General features: G+C 44.9%; 1 pseudogene; it reads left to right on the forward strand.

Annotated features, from left to right (window-relative positions):
• Positions 1-22,978, forward strand: part of LOC128574181 (seizure 6-like protein) — a 77,512-nt pseudogene that overhangs the window by 1,911 nt on the left and 52,623 nt on the right.

Genomic DNA, 22,978 nt, shown 5'->3' on the forward strand with positions numbered 1-22,978 from the left:
ATTAAAGCACTTCCCTCCAGCTCTCTGCAGTGTGAGTATCTCCGATCCCAAGGGGTACATTGACTCCAGTGACTACCCACCGCTGCCCTTCAACAACTTCCTGGAGTGCACGTACAACGTGACGGTGTACACCAGCTATGGAGTGGAACTCCAGGTAACCCCAGAGAGGTGCCTGAAGCAGTTGCCTCTCCTGACAGGAAGTCTATGGAGGATTGTCTGAGTCAGACTTACTGTTAACCATCCTAACCAGTTTGGTGCTCTCTTTTCTTTAACCAGGGCAGTTTTGGCTGGGTTTTGATGAGTGAATAGGAGTTCCCAACTCAGTGACCCTCTGAAATAGCTTGTAATACATGGGTGAGACATGTTGATGAATAGTGAGGCACTATACCCAATAGGAAAGTTCCTTGATGCCCTCTCTCTCTCTCTCTCAAACATATAACCTGCACACTCAAGCAAGCCCCACTTGGTTCATTTGATTCTTAAAATTTTGCCTACAAAGGAAGAAAGAAAAAGCAGGGAGGCATAGTGCCCATACATCTAGGTTTTAGGTCCTACCGCTTCCAGCTACAATTGCTTGACTTTGACTAGGAACTTCAACTTGCTGAGCCTCAGTTTCCCCCTTGTAAAATAAGGGGCAGTATGACCTTACCAGAACATTGTTTAGGAAAGCTTTTCTGTTACTTGTACAAGACAGATTAAGCCCCTCAGAAGCTCTTTGCAGTCCCCAGAGCTTTGCATGGTGTTTGGTCCGTTATAGGTGCTTAATAAATATACACAGAAATAAAGTAAACGGGAGGAAATTTGTAGTCCAACAGCTTCTGGGCTTAATAAACCCCTTTCTCCCGCCATAAATGAAGAGACCCACTATATGTCTAGTACTGCGTGGAGCCCTTCATCAGACACAGTAGAATTCATTCACACAGTGCAACGTGGTGTTGTGCAAAACCATGCAATGCCTTCCCTAACAGAGTTCACAGACTGATATATAGAAACACCTAAGATACTATTTGATAAGGATTCCAGCGGGTGTTTATAGAGGATGTTGTGGAATCACAGTGGAGAAATAGGCAAGCTCCTAGGAAGTCAGGCAAGGTCTCACAGAGGAGGGCGGCTTTCATGGGGTTTTGACGAATGAGGAGTTTAACAAAGAGAAACAGAAGTAAGATTTATAGCTTGAAAACGAGGAAGAGCTGTGGGTGAGGCTTGCCCTGCTGAGACAAGGGGCAAAAGGGATAGAATTCCAAGCCCTCATCATAGCGTAAATCTTCAAACTGAGAACTGGGAACTAAGTTCCCCCCACCACACACACAGTCCATTTATCCAACCTCATGGTGTATACCTACAGCATCTCCTTTCTTTCTCGTCCAAACCTGGAAAATGGAAATGGCAAAGCAAGTGGCCAGTTCTCTGAAGAAAGAATGGATTGCTCTGGAGCTGTAGCCACCATTTGGGAGGGTAAAAGAGGGGCCTGAGAGGGCCCTTAGAAGCGCAGCCCTCACTCCCCACCTCCCAGCTCATGCAGGAGGGGAGAATGTATTATAAATATTGATTGAGCACCTACCATGTGCCAGGCACCAGGGGCACAGAATACCATGAAGAAATCCCTACCCTTGTGGATGGAGCTCACGTTCTGGTGGAATCTTTCTCCTGTCTCCCTGGAGACTGGGCCTTAAGCACAAGTTGATCAAACCCCTGCCTCCATTCAGCAGCTCCAGGAGAATCAATCCCACCACCAGCCAGAGCTGCTGTCAAGGGCCTCTCTCATAAGTGGCAGCTGTGGGGGTCTCAGAGTCACGGGTCCCTTGCAATGAGTCTGCCCCACAGCTTGGTTTCACTGTCCCCTCAGCCTTTATTACTTGTACAAGACCGATGAAGCCCCTCAGCAGCCTTGATGCTCCCAGGGCCCCTGTGGGCTGGGGCACATGGACATGGGGCTAGTTGGCAGGTGCTGCATTGATACCTTCGCAGCCTGGGAGGCCTTGTCTCACATGTGACTCAGAGCTCCTGTGTGCTCCTGTGTGTCCCCAGGTGAAGAGCGTGAACCCGTCCGAGGGGGAACTGCTCTCTATCCGCGGGGTGGACGGCCCCACCCTGATGGTCCTGGCTAACCAGACACTCCTGGTGGAGGGACAGGTAATCCGAATCCCCACCAACACCATCTATGTCTACTTCTGGACCTTCCAGGATGACGGCCTTGGGACCTTCCAGCTGCACTACCAGGGTAGGGTCGGGCCAAGGCTTATGAGATATAGGTGTGTGCCTCAGTTTCCCTCTGTAGCCAATTCTCAAACTTTTTGTCCAACGGACCCCTCTGGCAGTTTGGCAAAACCTATTATTCTCAGAAGGGGTCCGTTGGTGAACCTCTTCTGAGAATAAGATTTTTATTTTTTTATTTTTATTTTTTTATAATTTTTCAAAAAGATTTTTTATTAGAAGCAAAAATAAAAAAATAGTTTCTCAGAGAAACTGAGAATAAGATTTTTAAAAGCATAAAATAAAATACATGCAATTTTTAAAAGAAGACGGTCATGGCCAGGTGTTGTGGTGGGTTCCTGTAATCCCAGCTACTTGGGAGGCTGAGGTAACAGAATCATTTGAGCCCAGAAGTTTAAGGTTGCTGTGAGCTGTGATGCCATGGCATGTTACCGAAAGCAACATGGTGAGACTGTCTCAAAAAAAAAAAAAAGAAAAAGGACAAAGATAGTATCCCATTATTAGGTATCTGCTCAGCAGAAAGAAAATCATTTGACCATAGGCCATTTGCACTAGAATGTTTATAGTAGTTTAATTCACAATTGCAGAGATGTACAAAACAACCCAAGTGCCCATTAACCCAGCAATGGATTAATAAACTGTGGTATATGTATACTATGGAATACTTTTCAGCCATAAAAAAAGATGGAGACTTTACACCTTTTGTATTACCTGGATGGAGCTAAAGAACATTCTCTACTTAGTAAAGTTTCTCAAGAATTAAAAAAAAAAAAAGAAGATGGTCATAATGAAGTACAGTTGTCAAAATGTTGTTCTAATCCAGGATATAATAATCCATGTGCTTCTTTTTTAATTCATTAAATAATAATATCTCTTAGCAGTTCTGATAATTACTGTAATTTCAAAGTACTAAAGAGCTTAAGAAGTATGTCAAGAGATTCATTCTGATATGAAAAATATCTGGGATTTTCTCTTGATGACAAAATCACAGGTTCTGCTAATATGTTGCAGTTTTTTGCCTACATTCATAATTAAAGGAAGTGCTGTCATTCATTTAGAGATTAATGAAAATGAGAAAACCACTCTTCCCCATTCAAGTTCACAGTCCCCACATTGAGCACGTGGATCCTGAGTGAGTTTGTAGACTCCTGGAAAAGAGCCAGAAGCACTAGGGTCCTTCTCTTTTTTTCGTCCTCCAACATGTTTCTCTCTCTCCTTGTAGTCTATTTCTCAGTCTCCTCTCTTTTGCTTCTATTCATTCTTCTCTCTTTTTTCCTTTCTCCTTCCTTCTCTTTGCCTCCCTCTTCCTTTATTTCCTCCTCTGCTGCTGTCCCTCTCTTCCTTCCTTTTCCCTTTCCTTCCTTCCTCCCCTTCCTCGCCCTCCCTCCCATTGGCTCCTGGGCAGATCTCAGGTCTCCCTTCTCTCAATCAGGAGCTCCCCTTAGACTTGCCAGCCACCAAAAGAACTGAATGGAAAGTGGAGTCGTGAGCCATCCTCACAGCTCAGCCTCCCAAAGGGCTGGAATTACATCAGGATACGGGGAACCATTCACATTTGTATCAAATTAACATCTGGAAAAAAAAATTTTTTTACTTTTCTCTCACCTGTTTCTGAAACAGGCAGATGACTACGTGTGGGTGTGTTCTCTTTACCACAACTTTTCAATGTTGCTCTTTGCTGGTGGTGGAAATTTAAAGATGAAATAATAATCATAATAATAACTTGTTGAGCCATGAACTTGAATTTATGCCTCCTAATTAATCAGATATTCTAGGCTGTAGGAGAATTCAGACCATGGTCTAGGGTGAAGCTAGGATAAACCTGATGTTCTGTTTTGAAAACTGAGGGGCTCGACATGGACTGCACGCCCTTGTCCCACCCCCATGTCCTGTGAGTGTCATGTGCTGGATGTTGTGCTAAGGAGGCACTTTTTCGGCATTATGGCTTTCAGTTCCCACTACCATCTGTGAGGTGGGGGAAATTCTCAGCTCCATCAGAAAGATAAAGACAGTGACGTTCAGGGCACTGAGTCCTTGTTTCAAGGTCACATGGATTCCAAGTGATAGAAAGGGAATATAAGCTCCTGTTGGTCTCCTTCCAAAGCCCAAGCACTTACCTCCCACGCCAGTGATGGGTTTTTTTCTTTTTATTGTTGGGGATTCATTGAGGGTACAAAGAACCAGGTTGCACTGATGGCATTTGTTAGGCAAGGTCCCCCTTATAATCATGTCCCACTGCCAGCCCCTTCCCTCCTTCCCTCTCTCTGCTCTCCCCTTCCCCCTCCCCCCACCATGTACTAGGTCAGTTGTTTTAAGTTTTCACATCCTTGGGCATTTTTCCTCAAGGGCTGGTCCAAATACCTACTTTTTTTTTTTTTTTTTTTTTGAGATAGAGTCTCTGTCACCCAAGCTAGAGTGCAGTGGTGTCACCATAGCTCTGCAACCTCAAAATTTTGGACTCAAGGGATCCTCTTGCCTCAGCCTCCTGAGTAGCTGGAAGCACTGGTGTGTACCACCATGTCCAGCTAATTTTTCTATTTTTGTAGAGACAGGAGTCTCACTGTATTGCTCAGGTTGGTCTCAAACTCCTGACCTCAAGCAATCCTCCCACTTCAGCCTCCCAAAGTGTTGGGATTACAGGTTTGAGCTAACACACCCGACCTCAAATGCCTGCATTTTAAAACAAATACCCAAGATGTGGGTGCGGGTGGGCCAACCTTTCTGAGTGATCCTTCTTCTCATGTTTCCAAAGATAAGGCCATTCTATCTCCCCGTAGAGAGAGGCTCAAATGAGGCATGGGGACTCACTTTTCACTCCAAACCTACTGTCCCTATTTAGTCAAGATGGGAAGTTTTGAACCCCAGGAAAGTGCTCACCTGGCAGCTTCAGCGCCCTGTGATCAAAAATCCCATCCTCTGGTGCTCTGCAGTCCCCAGCGGCCTCATCTTTCCACCTCAGCACAATCTGGCCCCAGGCTGCAGGCCGTGTTCGTGGCCTCCTCTTCAGAGGGATAACGTGGCCTGCCTTTGCATTTCTTCCCAGCCTTCATGCTGAGCTGCAACTTCCCCCGGCGGCCCAACTCCAGGGATGTCACGGTGATGGACCTACACTCGGGCGGCATGGCCCACTTCCACTGCCACCTGGGCTATGAGCTCCAGGGTGCCAGACACTGACGTGCATCAATGCCCCAAGCCCCACTGGAGCAGCCCGGAGCCCATCTGCTCAGGTACATGCCAGCCTCAGATGGACCAAACTCACGGGGAAGACCAACCCCCAGGACCTCAGAAGTGACCTCAGGGAATGGCTCTCAGCCCAGGGGAACAGACGGCTCCCAATACAGATGACTGCTGCCCTTGAAATTTTTTTATTGAAGCAAAATACACATAACTTGAAATTTACCATTAAAGACATTCCACATGTTGACAATATTGTGCGACCACCACCGCTACTTGCTGTAAAATACCTTTAGCATCCCAAACAGAAACTCTGTGACCCTTGGCAGTCACTCCCCAACCCCACCCCCAACCTTGGCAGCCACCAGTCTGCTTTCCATCTCCAGGGATCAGCCTATTGGGAACGTTTGTGTAAAGGAGCCATACAATATGTGACTTTTGTGTCTGGTTTCTCTCACTTACCCTTGTGTTTTCAAGGTTCATGCCCATTGTGGCGTGTATCAGAGCTTCAGTCCCTTTTATGGCTGAATAATAACCTACTTTGCCACATTTTCTCTGTTCATTCATTAATAGATACATTTGAGTTGTTCCCACTAGTTAGCTACTATGAACAACTGCTATGAACATTCGCACGTATTTGTGAGGATATAGATTTCATCTTTCTTAAGGATATGGAATTTCTGAGTCATCTGGTAATTCTGTGTTTAGCTTTTTGAGGAACCATCAAAATGTTTTCCACAGCAACTGCACCTTTCTTTTCTTTTCTTTTCTTTTTCTGAGATAGAGTCTCACTTTGTCACCCCAGGCAGACTGCAGTGGTGTCATTGTAGCTCCTTGCAACCTCAAGCTCGTGGGTTAATCCTCTTGTCTTAGCTTCCCAGAGTGTTAGGATTACAGGTGTGTGTCCCTGTGCCTGGCCTGCACCATTTTATTTTCTCACTGGCAATGTACAGGACTACCAATTTCTCCACATCCTTGCCAACACTTGTTATTTTCCATGTTGTTTTTACTATAGCCATCCTAGTGGGTATGAAGGTAGTGCATCCTGGTTTTGATTTGTTTTTCTCTGATGACTAATGTCAACCATCTTTTGATGTGCTTGATGGCCATTTGGATGTCTTCTTTGTGGAAACGTCTATTTGAGTCCTTAGCCCATTTTTTTAATTGGGTTATTTTTGTTGTTGGGAGGTAAACCTTCTTTACATATTAGGGATGATTTGCTATCTGATTTGCAAATATTTTGATCCATTCTGTGGGCTGTGTCATAACTTCTTGATAGCATCATTTGATGCTAAAAGGTTTTAATTTTAATAAAATTAATTATTTTTTCTTTTGTTTCTTGTGCTTTGCCTGTGACTGCTGCCATTTTCTTAGCTCAGCCAATATGAGGCAAGCATCATACTAGGAGCTGCACTTGGTTCTCACAGAAAACCTATGTGATGGGAGCCACTATCCCCATTTTACAGATGAGGCTTGTGAAGGTGAAGTCACTTGCTCAAAATCACCAGACAGAAATTGTTGCGGTTAGCCTGCTAATGCAGTCTGATGCTCTCTAATAAGGAAAAAGCCTTCTGGGTTTGCAGATAGAATCTGAGACTTCAAGGCAGAGGAATTTTAAGCATATGTTGCTGCTTCTTTGTCATTCAAAGACTTTTCTATGTGGATCTATGTAATCATTCAAGAAACATCCACTGGGTGACTGTTGGCTGCCAGACACTGCCTGGGTTCTACAGCTACTGCAGGGACCCTGCCCCCACAGAGTGTCTGGTCGAGATGAGGATATAGTGTGTGTAAATGACTAAACAAGGGGGCAGATGTGATGCTAACAGACTGTGCTACGTACCGGGGCGGACGTTCACAGGGCGGAATGCAGCAGAGTAAGCAAGCACAGAGGAGACATGGGTGTAATTGTGAGAGGCGTTACAATGGAGAAAAGGCATGCGGGGAGAAAATGGCGATGGGGCCCGACCTGGGACAAGGACAGTGACGTGTGAAGGGTCAGGGAAGGGTCACCAGGTGATGTGTGAAGGGTCAGGGAAGGGTCACCCAATGAGAAGACTCTTAAACCACGATCTGGAAGTTAAGTTGGAGATCATCAGACTGAACTGTAGATGCAGAATGGAAATGATTAGTCCAGGCAGAAGAACCAGACTAGGAAAGGTTCAGAGGTGAGAAGGCATTAGGTAAGTTTGAGGAAGTTAAAAAAGAAAGTACCAATCTGGTGAAACTGTAGGTAAAAATGGCAGGATAGGAGGTGGAGCCGTGGGCAACAACCGTATTGCTTCCTAAATCCCAAGAGGATGTGAGCAACCGGAAGGAGGAATCTGTAAACACGTAAGCAGAGGAGTGATTGTTCTGGCTTCTATGTGGAAAACAGAGGGTTGAGGCGGTCAGAATAGGTCTGTGGAAATCAGTTAAGACAACAGCAGCTGCTATTTCACTTGAGCTCAGGGAGGAAGGGTTGCCCCTCGACAGTTGAAGAGAATGAGGTTCAGGGAGAAGTCTCCTGGTTAAAGTGGCAGGACTCCGTACAGCATCCTTTTCTCCTGAGCGCTTTCCCTTATCCCTTCACTACTCAGTATGGTCCTCAGACTGATGAGATTATTAATGCAGAATCCTGGGCCCCATGAATGATTGACTGAATTAGGATACTTTATTTTATTTTATCTTATTTTATTTTTAGAGACAGGGTCTTGCTCTGTCACCAAGGCTGGAGTGCACGGCAAGATCTGGCAGCCGTGACCTCCTGGGTTCAAGCAAACCTCCTGCCTCAGCTTTTCAAGTAGCTAGGATTATAGGAACATAACATCACTCCTGACTAATTTTTCTTATTTTATTTTTTTTTGTAGAGACAAGGTCTTTCTATCCTGCCCAGGCTAGTATGGAATCTCTAGCCTCAAGCAATCTTCCTGCCTCAGTCTCCCAAAGTGCCGGGATTCAAGGCATAAGCCATGCACACAGTCAGGATTTTTATTTTAACATGCCCCCTGGATGATTCATGTGCAAATTAAAGTTTAAGAAGCTCTAGGCTGCAGAAATCTGTCCTTGCACTAGTGGGCCCAGCCTCAACCATCTTCAGCTATCAAGAAAGCAAAAATCTTTTTAGATTTTCAACAATCCTGATAGTGGTTGAGAGAGTATAGGTTTTGCATGTTAATTGAGCACCTAATATGTGCCAGGCTATGCTCCATGTACAGAGAGAATACTGGAAATAATAAAACATAAATTCTGCTCTCCAGGCATTTACAGTCAAGTGGAATTCAAAAAGTAAATGAGAGCTGATCATAAATTCTGAGATTTCATTGTGGCAATATTGTTCCCCCAAGGCCCTTCAGAACTTCACTTTTTTTTTTTTTTTTTTTTTTTGGTTTGTTTAACAAAAAGCAAATTCAGACCATAGGGCAGTTAGTCTCCCTGCCTGTCTCATGTTAATTTTTACCTATGTGCAAAATCAGAGAAGAATTAAGCCTCAATTTGTGCTAAGGAAGATGGATGGGGAGCCATGGCTGGCAAACTGAAGCCAGACAGAGCCATCAATTGGCTTAATAAGGCCAAAAGGGGGCAGAAATGCAGGAAATGATCAGCAGCTCGGGTGGACAGATGGCTGGCACCCCCCACCAGAGGCAGTGCCCTCCATCTTCAGCTCTCAAGCCACAGGGCAATAATGCTGGCAGCATTTTGACCACCTCCTTTGTGCCAGGAATGGTAGCAAGCTCTCTGTACACATCATTTCATTGATTTCTCGCAGCAGTCCTGTAAGGAGGGTGGAATAATTACCACCATTTTACTCACCTCATATGGGTAAACTCAATTCATAGAACTTAAGTGACTTGTCCTAAAGCCACAGCAAATAACTAGCACAAGCAAGGGTTGAACCTAGAACTAGCTTGCTTGAGAGGACAATCTCTCCACCTAAAAATAAACAGCCTGGAGAGAGACAGTAACCTCATGCTGTCTGTGATCCTGAGAGAAGTGTGGCATTTCTTGGCAATGGCTTTGCTGACTGTCACAGCAGAGTTTGAAGCACACAGGACGGCTATCTACCCTTTCCTCCTATCACAGCCCTATTCAATCATACAGTCATTCAACAAACATTTAATGAGTGCCTGCCATGTGTCAAGCTTTGAACTTGTGCCAGAGGACAAGAAAAAAAAAAAAAAAAACATTCATTCTTTCAATCAATGAACATTTATGAGGAACCCACAATGTTTCATGCACCTTTCTGGATCAACAGAGTATCATCAGGAGATACAGGGTGAAGCAGAGGCTTCCATAACAGATTCTGGAGCGAGGCAGACCGAGCTCAAGTACCATCTGCTCCACTCACTGGCTATGTGTCCTTGAGCAAGTGACTTAACACCTCCAGTCTCTTTTTACCTCTTTTCCAAAATTAATGGTTTCTGTTTATTTAATAAATATTTACTGATCATATCCTATGGGCTCTTCTGGCTTCTGCTGGTATGATGAAAAACAAACAAAATAACAGTCCCAGCTCTTGTGGAACCTACAAACTTCTTTAACCCTCTGCGAGATGGCTCCAAACTACCTGTTCAATTTTTCATCCTTGTATTCCATCCTTGTATTCCTCTGAAAATGGAGGGGAAACCAAAGGACATGTTCTTGGGCCGAAAACATTTTTTTAAGCTTCTTTGATCTAAAAAACAGAAATGGATCTCAAGACTTGAAAACCTGGTCATGGTTCGGGGCTTTCACCCACCACAACCCCCTGGTTATACTTCACGTCCCTTCCTGTGGTGAGAGGGGTCTGCTGCCCACCAGAATAACTCTCCCTAACCATGCACGTGAAAACTATTTCCCAATATCTCCGAAGAATACAGATAAGAATACCTCCTTATTTGTGAACTAGAAAGAGTTCTTTCCAGTGTACAAATCACTTGGTAATATTTCCTTATTAGATTTTTATGATAAAAGTAATATATGACTTTGGTTAAAAAAAATTCAAGAAATATAGAAGTGTATAAAGTAGAAAGAAATCACTTTTATATTCCTGGTCTCAATTGATCCTTGCAAATAGCTCATTAAAATAGGTATGACAGACCATTTTCTAACTTGCTAGGTTTTTTTCCCTTAAAAAATAGTGAACATTTTTCTATGTCCTTTTTTTTTTTTTTCTTTGAGATAGAGTCTAACTCTGTTGCCCAGGCTGGAGTGCAGTAGCACAGTCATAGCTCCCTGCAGCCTTCAACTCCTCGGCTCAAGGAATCCTCCTGCTTCAGCCTCCTTAGCAACTAGGTCTATAGGACTATAGGCATATGCCACAACACCTGCATAATTTTTCTGTTTTTTTTTTGTTTTTTGTTTTTTGGGTTTTTTTTGTAGATACAGGATCTCCCTATGTTTCTCAGGCTGGTCTTGAATGCGTGGCCTCAAACAATCCTCCTGCTTTGGCCTTCTAAGGAATCCTATGTTCTTTTTTTCTTCTTCTTCTTTTTTTTTTGAGACAGAGTCTCACTATATCACCCTCGGTAGAATGCTGTGGTGTCAGCAACCTCCAACTCTTGGGCTTAAGTGATTCTCCTGCCTCAGCCTCCCAAGTAGCTGGGACTACAGGCACTCACCACAACACCCATCTATTTATATTATTTTATTTTTTATTTTTTTTTGCAGTTTTTGGCTGGGGCTGGGTTTGAACCTGCCACCTCCGGTATTATGGGGCCAGCACCCTACTCCTTGGAGCCACAGACACCACCCAAAGCCCAGCTATTTTTTTTTGTTGTGGTTGCCATTGTTGTTTTTAGCTGGCCCGGGCTGGATCAAACCCACCACCCTGGGTGTATGTGGCTGGCACCCTACCCACTTAGCTGGCCTGGGCTGGATTCAAACCCGCCACCCTGGGTATACATGGCTGACACCCTACCCACTAAGCTATGGGTGCAGCCAGGAATTCTATATTCTTAAGCATTCCTTGAGGACATGGTCTTTTCTAACTATAGCAGTGGCATTATTTACAGTTATGTATCATGACTTAATGACAGGGATGCATCCTGAGAAATGTGTCCTTAGGTGATTTTGTCATTGTGCAAACATTACAGAGTACATTCACACAACCTTCTATGGTATAACCTCCTCCGCACCTAGGCTATATCCCCAGTTACTCAGAGATCATAAGCCTGTATAGCATGAAACTGTACTGAATTTCCCAGGCAATTGGAATACAATGGCAAGTATTTCAGTATCTAAACCTAGAAAATGTACAATAAAAATAGGACACCATAATCTCATGGGACCAGTGTTTTATATGTGGTCTGTCATTGACTCAAACGTCATTATGTGGTGCATGACTGTATTTCACTAAACATCTGGAGTGGACATTCATATTATTTCTCACTTTCTACTCTTCAAAACAAGAGAGCAGTGAAAATGTTTATTGCTAAATCTTTGTGCAAATCTCCAGATCTCTTTCTAGGATAAATTTCCAGAACCCTAATTACTGGGTCAAAGTACTAAAATTATTTTCTAGACTTCTCACTGAAAGCTCTCCTGCAAGCACATCACAGTTTGCATTCTAACCAGTTGTGAATAAGAATAAGCTTTTACCATTTTCAACTTTTATTACTGCTTTTTACTTTGGCCAATTAGGTGGATGAAAGTGGAATGTAGTTTAGATTGACATTTCTTTTATTATTAGCGAAGCCGAATTTTTTTTAGTGCTTACTAAGTACTCAAAATATACTTCTTCTGGCTTGGTGCCTATGGCTCAAGCAGCTAAGGTGCCAGCCACATACACCTGAGCTGGTGGGTTCAAATCTAACCCGGGCCCGCCAAGCAACAATAACGGCTGCAACCAAAAAATAGCCAGGCGTTGTGGTGGGCGCCTATAGTCCCAGCTACTTGGGAGGCTGAGGCAGGAGAATCGCTTGAGCCCAGGAGTTGGAGGTTGCTGTGAGCTATGTGATGCCACCACACTCTCCAGGTCAACAGCTTGAGGCTCTGTCTCAAAAAAAAAAAATATATATATATATATGTATATATGTACATATATATGTATATATGTACATGTATATATGTACATATATATACATTTCTTCTGTTGTGAAATGCCTATTTACATCCTTGATTACCATTTTATAATTAAAACCAGGGCAAAGCTAGTGCCATGCAAAAGTCCTTAAGCAGCAGTCATTCCCTACCATGAAACACACACATTGAAGGTTCCAACTGTGGAGTGAGAGCCTCTGTAAAATAGGATGATTTCCTCCCAAGAGAACAAGTTTCTTCCAAGCTTTCCTTTCCTTGCCCTGTTTTTCCCACCACAGGTCTCTGGTATTTCACTCTCGCTTAGGGTTAGGGGTAAGGGTCGGGAAAGAGCCAAACACTAACTTCCTCTGTCTCTGCTCTCCCTCTCACCCTCCCACCCCTACTTTCGCATCCAGCCCCTTGTGGAGGGGCAGTGCACAATGCTACCATTGGCCGCGTCCTCTCCCCAAGTTACCCTGGAAATTCCAATGGGAGTCAGTTCTGCATGTGGACCATTGAAGCTCCGGAGGGACAGAAGCTGCACCTCCACTTTGAGAGGCTGTCGCTGCATGAGAAGGACAGGTAAGCCTCGAAAGGTCTGCACACAGCCCCTTTCCCTCCCGGAGTGTTAGATTGTAGCCAAGGGTTTGGAGTCCTGACATGGTGAAGCTTTGACTCATGGAATTCAAGAAAAGAAAAGGTGGGTGAATGACAAGGATCTCAGAGACCATCAGCTTCAATCTCTTCTTTTTACAGATAAGGAAACTACAGCATAGAGAGGGAAACAGACTTACCCCTGGCCACACAGCAGGGGGGAGGCAAAACAAACCGGGCATCCAGGCCCCACATTGCCTGCCTCATTCTTTCTTTTGCACCACCTTTTATTATCATTATTATTGTTGTTGTTATTTCAGGTTCATTGAGGGTACAAAGAATTAGGTTACATTGATTGCATTTGTTAGGTAAAGACCCTCTTATAATTGTTTCTTGCTCCCAAGAGGCGTGCCATACACCCTAACCCCCAGCCCTCCTTCCCCTGTCCCCCACCCTGACTTGATTTGAGTTTTTCTCGCATGAGGCTAATGCACATCCTTTTCTGCAGTGGAATGAGGAAGGGGTGTTTACTGATCACCTGCTCTGTGCCCAGCCATGTGTTTGGTGCCGTGGGGAACAGCAGAGAATTAAAGAACATTGGTTCCTGGAATGATAGAAAGTCGAAATAGAAAAATTAGCCTAATACCCATAACACAACTCAAAAGAAGTTCCAAGGCAACATCTAAGCAAAAGCACGTCTGTAGCCTCTAAGTAATAGGCATAGAATCCAGAACCTTAAAACTTTAATATTGTAGGAACTTATTCTAGAATATTCTTTAAAAACGAGGGTCTCAGTTGCTTTCTTGGCTCGGGTTCCCTTGGAAGCAGACATAGTGATAAGAATGGGAAAGAAAGTGGTTGATCTGGGAGTTGAACTTTTTTTGAGTGACCCTTTTTGCCAAAGACTTCTGTTCTTTGAAAGAGGAGCCCTGGCATACAGCCCCCAAGCTATAACAGAGTCAGCTGAGATTAAAAGTCTGTGGGATGCCCCTCCCCACTCCTGGGACGGCCCCTGGCCTCCACAGCAGCTCCCTCCTTGTCTCAGCCACACTTGACACATGGCAAAATGAACAAACTTTGCTCCCACATTTATGCGTCTTACATTACAAATTCATCTGGGCAACATAAACCGTTTTTATGAGTCACGGTAAAAGGCTCAAAGGATTAAAACTGTGTGTTTATGACTCCATAAAAGAAAGTTATCTAATTTGTATACTGTTTTCTTCCTCACTTTTGTATAATTTCTTTAAAAATACCAGGACTAGCAAGCAGTCAAGTATCAAACGGTCTTAATAACCATAAAAATAAACATCCAACATTTTGTCAAATACATTTTATTTTTCAGTGCACTTTATTTTAAAATTTTTTCAAAGTGTATTTATAAAATAGGTCAGAAAGAGGTAATCCTTCCTTTCATGCTGGGGAAATTGAGGCCCAAAGATGTTTTGAGACTTATGTAAACTCGGTTGATTGAGAGTTGGAAACTGGAAATCAGAGCTCCTGACTACTTCCCACACAGTGCTCTTAGGAATCGAGGATCATAGTTAGAGCCTTATAGGGATCAAATTCTTAATAAATGGGACTTAAACACCAGCTCTGTCCTGGATACTTTATATGCACGATCTCTCATCCCTGCATTCTGACATAAGTCTGATTGTACCCACTTTACAGATGAGAAAATAACAGATCGGAGAGGTAAATTTCTCTTGCTCGAAGTCATACAACTTAGAAGTTATACAGCTGGGACTCAAACCCAGGTCTTCCTGACTTTATATAAGCCACTGTTTCAGCAAAGATATTAGTTCATTAATCCCAACTTCTCAATGACTGATATTATAATAAACATCAATTTGATAGTTCATTAATTGGTTTATTACATCACACTTACCAATTTCCCTACAACCTCAGAATAAATCCATAGGGAGTCCAGGACAAGCATTTAATCCCACTCTGTAGAAGAAGAATCAGGTCCACCATGGTGACACAGGTCGTCTGGGCAAGCAAGAGGCAAAGTCATGTTTTGAATCCAGGAATGCGACTTTCCAAAGGAGGCAATCATAGCACAGTTCTTTCTTTGCTGAGTCAGTGGCACAGGAAAATCTCTCAGAATTCATCATCTCCTTTTGTACCACCAGGATGATGGTCCACAGCGGGCAGACCAACAAGTCAGCTCTTCTGTATGACTCCCTCCAAACCGAGACTGTCCCCTTTGAGGGCCTCCTGAGTGATGGCAACACCATCCGCATTGAGTTCACATCCAGCCAGGACCGGGCAGGATCCACCTTCAACATCCGATTTGAGGGTGAGGGTCCCTGGAGGGCCCTTCCTTCTCTTGGGCTGGGGGCCTGGTGAATGAGAAGCATTCGGTGGGGTGGGGGGGCTGGTGCTGGGTCCTGAGAGATAGAAATCTGGGCTCCTAAGGATGGGGAAGACCCAGTGGCCATAGGGATCCTTTGACTCCTGGTTCTATTAATAATTTCACCCACCATTTACTGGGTGCTTATTATGTGCCTGGTGCCTTGTATACATTGTTTATTTGATCCCAACCACATTGAAATGTTAGGATTAGTATTATCTCCAGTTTTAGATGAGGCAACTGAGGGAACTTGGGCCACTTGCCCAACACCACCAGCAGACAAGAATGGCGCTAAGATTTCTTTCCAGCACTTACAGGGGTTCCTAATCTTTCACTTTACTTTCCCCAGTGGACCTCTTAGAGTCCAGCAACCTCTTCCTCCAAGAAGAACTAGCAAGGGCCTCTCCTGCTCCAGCCTCAGGGGGAGGCACTCTGGGTATTTCATGTACATTGGGGGAATTTCTGTTCTGGCTCCCCCAAGAAAAGTTGGCCATTATCACAGACAAATGTATGGTTTCTGGTGGCAGAAATCAGGACTCTGAAGTGGGAACCCCATGGGATATGAAAAGAAATTAAAACACAACTCTCTGCAGAGTAGAGAGCCAGAGAGTCTTATTCCCAGTTTAGATTTGAAAACAATTAGGCCCCAAACAGGCAAGTGAATGGCCCAAGGGGTCTCATCAGGTCAGCTGGAACAAGGACACATGTTCTGGTACTTATATTCCTTGGGATTTTTCTAAACAACAAGAGGGGCCTCATCTCCTGGGATGCAGCACCCTGGGGTGGCCCCGACTCATCTGAGTGGACGTCTCCCTTTGTATTCCCACCCCAGCATTTGAGAAAGGCCACTGCTATGAGCCTTATATTCAGAATGGGAACTTCACCACATCGGACCCAACCTACAACATCGGGACCATAGTGGAGTTTGCCTGTGACCCTGGCCACTCCCTGGAGCAGGGCCCGGCCATCATAGAGTGCATCAATGTCCAGGACCCGTACTGGAATGACACAGAGCCCCTGTGCAGAGGTAAGCGGCTCTCTGCCCTCTTCCCAGGGACTCTACCCTTCAGATGGGAGGACTAAAGCCACAGCTCACAGGCATGTCCCCCATTTACATACCAATATTGGGATTAGAAACCTTTCCAGGGCTCACTACCCTTTGGATCAGGGCTGCTACCTGTCTTGAGAAAATTGCAAAATGGATAAACTTTAAAAGGTGCTCCTTCCTCCAAGGATGCTGCACATCTCGGACCCCTGCATGGACTTCAGCTCCTACATAACACCTCTTGCGCACACACTCGTGCAGTGCCAACCCACCCCACAACACTCGGCAGTCCTGAATCTCATTAATAGTGGTAATAATAATAGCTGTCAATTGGTGTGTAATAACTACACTACCGGCACTCTGCCAAGGGCTGTATGTGCACTATCTAATTTCATCCTCTCCACAATCTTATAAAGCAGATATCATTAGTCCCACTTACAGATGAAAGAACTGATGCTATGAAGTGACACATCTAAGAACACATCGAGGTCATTGGCAGAGACAAAAATGGAACTCAGGTCTCCCTGTTTTTAGAGATCTATGCTCTGGACAAGGTTGGCTGTGTAGGGGCCCTTACCTACACAGGCCCCCAGCGTCCCTCCCTGCCTGTTTCCCCATATCCACTGAGCTACCTTGAGGCTGGATCTCTAGGTGGCACATGGAATAACAAAGGCTTCTCTTGCTCTTGGCAGCCACTGCCTGGATGGCAGTTGGCATAAAATCACAGCCTTGCCATGGTGAGGGATTGATCCCTATATTAAATGTGCTGGTTTAACAGAGTGGAATTTATTGGTACTTTGGCCTCTGCCACGTTCAGAACTTTCCAAAGCAGTAAATACAAAATGGAATTTAAAAAGCACCAGCCATGGCCACATCTCTGCTTCCAGTTCAGGGCCAGGAACTGTCACAGTAAAGTCATCTAAATTACTGAGCACTACCATGTGCCAGGCACCGTGCTGTACATTTCACATTCATGAACTCAACTGAGCTTCAAAATAACCCAATGAAGTCAGCAGTTACCCTAGTTTTATAGAGAAATGGAGCTCAGGCTCCAAGCCGTTACATGCCTTCTCCTAAAGCCTATTGGTGGCAGATACAAGACTAGCCTCCAGGCCCCCAGGCACCTGACTTGAGTGACTGTCTCTTGGCCACACTACTTGCCCTGTGCAAAGGGCAGCTGGGGATTCAGTCTGACCTTTAGGCTCTGCACTTGGTCCTGAAAGAGCTACAACACCCTTAGCCCAACTTTTACCAACCCTTATGTAAAGAGCAGGCAGGTGGCCAGCTCTCATTTAATTATTCATATACACATGCTGCCTGCCTGAGGTGAAAACACCTGTCCACGACCCACAGAGACCCATAGCTGTCTGACTGCACAGCCCACACTCTTAGCCACTTCACCATACAAACAAAATCTATCTGTCTTTTACAGCCATGTGTGGTGGGGAGCTTTCTGCTGTGGCTGGGGTGGTGCTGTCCCCAAACTGGCCAGAGCCTTACGTGGAAGGTGAAGACTATATCTGGAAGATCCATGTGAGCGAAGAAAAACGGATCTTCTTAGCTATCCAGTTGTGAGTGTTTATCGTGGGTGACCTCCCCCCCACCCCACCCCTGCCAGTCCAGACACATTTAAGACATTGGGGAGGAAATTGCTCTTGTTTTATTTTTTCAACCGATGTTAATTAAGCATCTACAATGGGCCAGGGATTGTGTAAATAACTGGTGAGACCAACGATAGCAGCAGATGCTGCTCTAGTCCCTATCTTTGAGGATCTCTCCCGTGGGATAAAATGGGAGGATGTTTGAACTCTGCCCACTTGTTTGTAGAAAGTATACTGCGGGCCGTTCTCATGGGTGAGGGGACTCTATCCGCTCGGTGATGGATTTTGTACCTATTGTTCGTATCCTTGGGGTCACAGCTTACCTCAGCAGGGTTAATGTGCATCCTTCAACCTTCTCTCTTGGCTCAGCTCCAAACCATCAGCTTACTTTCTAAACTTCTGTCCTTTAACTCTCCTTCAGGATGGGAGCCTCTGTGGAAAGCTGGCTCCAGTTGACCATCTTGCTCCGTACCCCACCCCAGTTCCTATCTTTGAGAAATTCAGGGTCTGAGGAAACATATTAAATGAGTATGCACATATATAATTGCATACAGGAACTTTAACAAGAAATATAAGGAAAGCCTGGTGGTACTATGAGATTCTATGATGGGGATTTGAAATAAAGAGGACCATCAGAAAAGGCTTCCTAAAGCTTGGAACTAAAGGATGAGCTGGAGTGATGCATACCAAAGGAATGGTATGTGCAAAGGCCCTGTGGCAAGAGCAAACACGACATTTTCAAAAGCCCGAATGCCCAGTGAGGCCAGGAAGAGGGGATCACTATAACGCATGCCCACTGTGCTACGGTAGTTTATTTTCCTATCTGTCTCCATCAGTGAGACCAGTCAGGGTCTCATTTACTTGTTTGTAGGGTCTAACACAGAGCCTGATGCATAGTAGAGACTCAGGAAATGATTGCTGAATGAAAAACTGTTTAATGAATGGACAGTGTAGCTGTGTTTTCTGTTCTCAGAGGGAGTAACCATAAGATGCTTCATCCAGAATATTCCCCCCACCTCCCCAGGAGGATGACACTCACAGGAAGCAGGGAAGCACCTGCTCTGGGCCAGATAAAACAGTGATTGGTCTAAGCATTTATATCTTAGGTAATTCTCATGTGGAACCCTGCCTGGAAGGTAATTATCCCCATCGTCTGGATAAGACAGCTGAAGTGCAGGGAGAAGTCCCAGCTAGCGAGTAGCAAAGCTGAGATCTAAGTTTTGTGGCTTCTCAGCTGTGCTCTTTCCACTGCCCTGTGTGAGATGAGCGTGAGAAGGGGACAAAGACAGATGGTGGTGTCTGGTGAGAGCAAAATAAAAAGACTCCCTGGCAGACCCAAGTGGCTGAGGGTGAGGGGGGATGCCAAAACCCAGCAGACTGGAAACAGAACTCAGGGCTGCCTGGCTCTGCAGAGGAGCCTTGCAAGAGAGAAGGGAACTATCTTCAAATTATTAGTGACTGGCGTTTTAGGTTGTTTCTTAGAGGCAGCAGAAGTGTTCTCCAAGGTTGTCCCAAAAGCTTCTATTCCAGTGGAGTCAAAAACTTCCAGAGCTCCTTGTGGAAAAGGACCAGGCCAAGCTGAGAACAAACCTCTTCACCTCCCCGCTGCGTGGCTTTGGGCTTCCCTGTGGGCCTCTGTTTTTCTCATCTGTAACGGAGGTCTTGGAACGGCAGTGTTTTGTGGCCACAGGAAGCAGAGGGTGTATGCCTCTACCCCCGGCCTGAGTCACGTGCTCACCCTCTCTCCCCTGTTCCCTCCCTTCTGCCTTCTAGAGTCTGGAAGGAGATGCTCATTCATTCATTCATTCTAGACGTATTTTCTGAGTATCTGCTATGAGCCAAGCACAATTTTAAGTCCTGCAAAGTTCTCATAGGTGTGGTAAAATTTATTTTGGCAAAGCATGGAATGGTCTCTCTTAACTCTAGGGGGAAAAAGTGGCTGTGTACCTACTGTGTGCCAGCCCTAGGATGAGTGCCAGAGATACAACTAGAAGGAAAACAGAAAAGTCTCCACCTCCATATGTGGTGGGGGGTGTCCTCCTCCAGGTCGAGCAGAGAGGAGGAGGATGGCAGCTGAGAGTGCTGGGGTGGAGTTAGGGGGGCTCCCGGGAAGAGATGACTTCTCCACCAGGATGAAAGAGAAGGTAGGCAGGCGAGAGGGGGAGCGGAGTGTCCCAAATGACAAAGACAGCCTCTTCAAAGAGAGGAAGTGAAAGAGTATGCCCCACCTCCGTGCATAAAGGAGGTTTAATATAGCTGGAGCATAGTGGTTGGGTAGGAGTTATAGAAGGAAAAGGTCAAAGAGAGGATCTGGGAGGAGTTTAGGTGAAACTTCAAGTAGAAAACTTCATTTAAAAGCTGTGCCTGCTGGAGGCTGCATCCTCTAGGAAGCCTCATGATAAATATAAATTTATAGTCCCAGCTTACGAATTCCCTCTCCCAGAAGTCACTGGGCAGCCACCTCAGTCTTCAGCCAAGAGAAGGTAAAATCAACTCCAGGGTGCTTGTTTTATCCTGCAGAGGTTGTCATCTGTCCCTGAACCCTGAGAAATTGTCTGTGATCCCCTCTCTTGCATGTAGCTCTGCTGTTCTCTTCTCACAGGGACAGTTTAGGGTGGTTTTGCTTAAATAAGACTGGCCCACATCTCTCCTTGGTGCCAGAGATTGGGATGAGGACATAGGGAAATGGGGCTCCTGCTTTCATCACTTCTAGGCATCAAATATTCAATTAACCTCCAGCTTCACCCCAGATTGGGTTTTATTCCCACCACTCACGTGAAGAGCTGGCTGATCTGGGAAACACAAGCAATTAAAGTTTCCCCAAATCCAGGCCACTGGCACCAGTACCAGAAGGAAGGAAGGGGACCCTTCCAGGGACAGACTTTCTCTCTTCTGATCATTTGTTTGGCGACATTAAATGTGAGCATTGACTGGCAGAGAGGATCCCCCAGCTCACCCTTTCCATGCCATCAACAGCCCTGGACCCAACACCAGCCTCTTCTGGCCTCAGATTCCTCCTCTGCATAATGACAGCTGCCATTATCCAGGGTAGGACAAACTCTAACCCTTACAGAGCCAGGCAAGTAACCTAAATACGGGAATTGGGGATGGTGTGAAATAGTATGGAGTGCAGGCCCTGTGATGACCCATCTAAATCATCTAAATTTGATGTTTTAAGGTAACATTCTTCCCCACGCCCCCAAAAATAAAACTGTCTACTGACTGGATTCAAGTTGAGAGCTGCCAGTTTTCAGCCCTTGCTCTAGGTAGTGATGATGGCCCTTTCTCATCATGGCAATGAAGAAATTTATATTATTGAGCATTTATTCTTGGTAAGGTCTTTGCTAACATGAATTTCTAGTAAAAAATAAATTTCCTCACTTGTCTCCCATAGCAATCCTATAAGGTAGTTCCAGCTATTATATTCAACATATATTGACTTACTGCCTCACTGAGTCATGTGGATGTTTAAGTGGCATCTCAAACAAAATGTATCTGAAATAAAAACTCAGATTCTCCTTCCTGATACTTATTTTACTCCATCTGTCCCATCTCAGTAAGGAGTAATCCATTCTACCATCTGCTCAGGCAAAAAAAAAAATAAAATGTAATTGAAAGATTTTAAGTAACCCCTTGAAGTCCCTCTGGCCCCGTGGGATGCTGGTAAATGCTGAACAACTGGATTTCTCAGCAGGGGAGGAGGGGGTGGGCTACATCCTGATTTGTAATATTTGCCTATTTCCATGGTGTAAATATTCCCACCATAGCCGGTTTCAAAACACCAATGTAATGATAATAGGCTCAGCAAATGCCTGGGCACTTAACAATCTGCCCTTACAAACCAGGATCAGCCGGCTCCAGCACATTCACTGTGAACGGAATTTTTTTCTTTCTCTCACATCCTGTATCTAAATCCTCGGTAAATACTGTTGAGTCTATTCAAAAACCGAAACACGCCCAGAGTCCAAGCGCTTCTGACATCTGCTCTGCTGCCTCCCGGGTCCAAGATACCCCCATCTCTTCCCAGGATTATTGCAACATCCTCCTCTCAGGTTTCCCTGTTCCCACATTTGTCCCCTTTGCACTATTTCTAATCTACCATTCTGAGTGATCCTGTAAAAAGATTCTGTTAAGTCAAATCACATCATGCTCTGCTCAAAACTCTACCATAGCTCCGCATTTTATTCAAAGTTAGAGCCAAAGTTCTTACAAAAGGCCATATGTAATCTGGCTCTCTGCCCTCCTCACTCTTTTCGTTTGACTACACTGACCTCAGGGCCTTTGCACTGCTGTCTTCCCTCTACTGGGATGTTCTGCCCCAAATGTCTGAGTATCTCTTCATCTTCACATCTCCCATGCTTATTGCCACCTGGCACACTGCACATTGCTGTATCTGTTGAAATGTTTTAATTCCCACCTTCTCTACTTAGAATGTCACCTCCATGAGAACAGAAGGATTTTTTCCTGTTGTCTTCACTGCAGTAACCCCAGCACAGATGCTAATGCATGACTCATAGTAGAGGCTCAATAAATAAAAGCCAATGAAACAATGGTAACTTGTCATAGTCATACAGCCATAAAGTTTCAAAGCCAGAATTCAAGCCCAAATTCATGTCTAGTCGGCTACAATGTACAAGAAAGGGGAGAAAAGACAAATATAGGAAGGTCTTCTAGGGACATGGCCTCCATTTGTCAATAAACTTACATATATTATACAATAAGAAACCTAGTTGGTAAGAAATAACATTTTGGCTTTAAATTATCAGATAAAGTAATGTTGTGCCCAGATATCAAAATCCCCCACAAAGACCACTAAGGAGCCGAGTCCGATGCAAAAGCAAAAAAGCCATTTTATTGCAAGCTCGAGCTTGGGCCCCCAGGGTATCCCTTACAATGGATCAGAGCCAGGAGCCCCAAGCTTTGGAGCAGGGGGTTTTTATGGTTCCACGCAGCGGGTGGGTGTGCACAGCTTGAAACAAAGGGGACGCTTCTAGATTGGTCAGGTGGGGGGATCCC

The sequence above is a fragment of the Nycticebus coucang genome, chromosome 21 (genome assembly GCF_027406575.1).
Source record: "Nycticebus coucang isolate mNycCou1 chromosome 21, mNycCou1.pri, whole genome shotgun sequence".
NCBI classification, from domain to species: domain Eukaryota; kingdom Metazoa; phylum Chordata; class Mammalia; order Primates; family Lorisidae; genus Nycticebus; species Nycticebus coucang.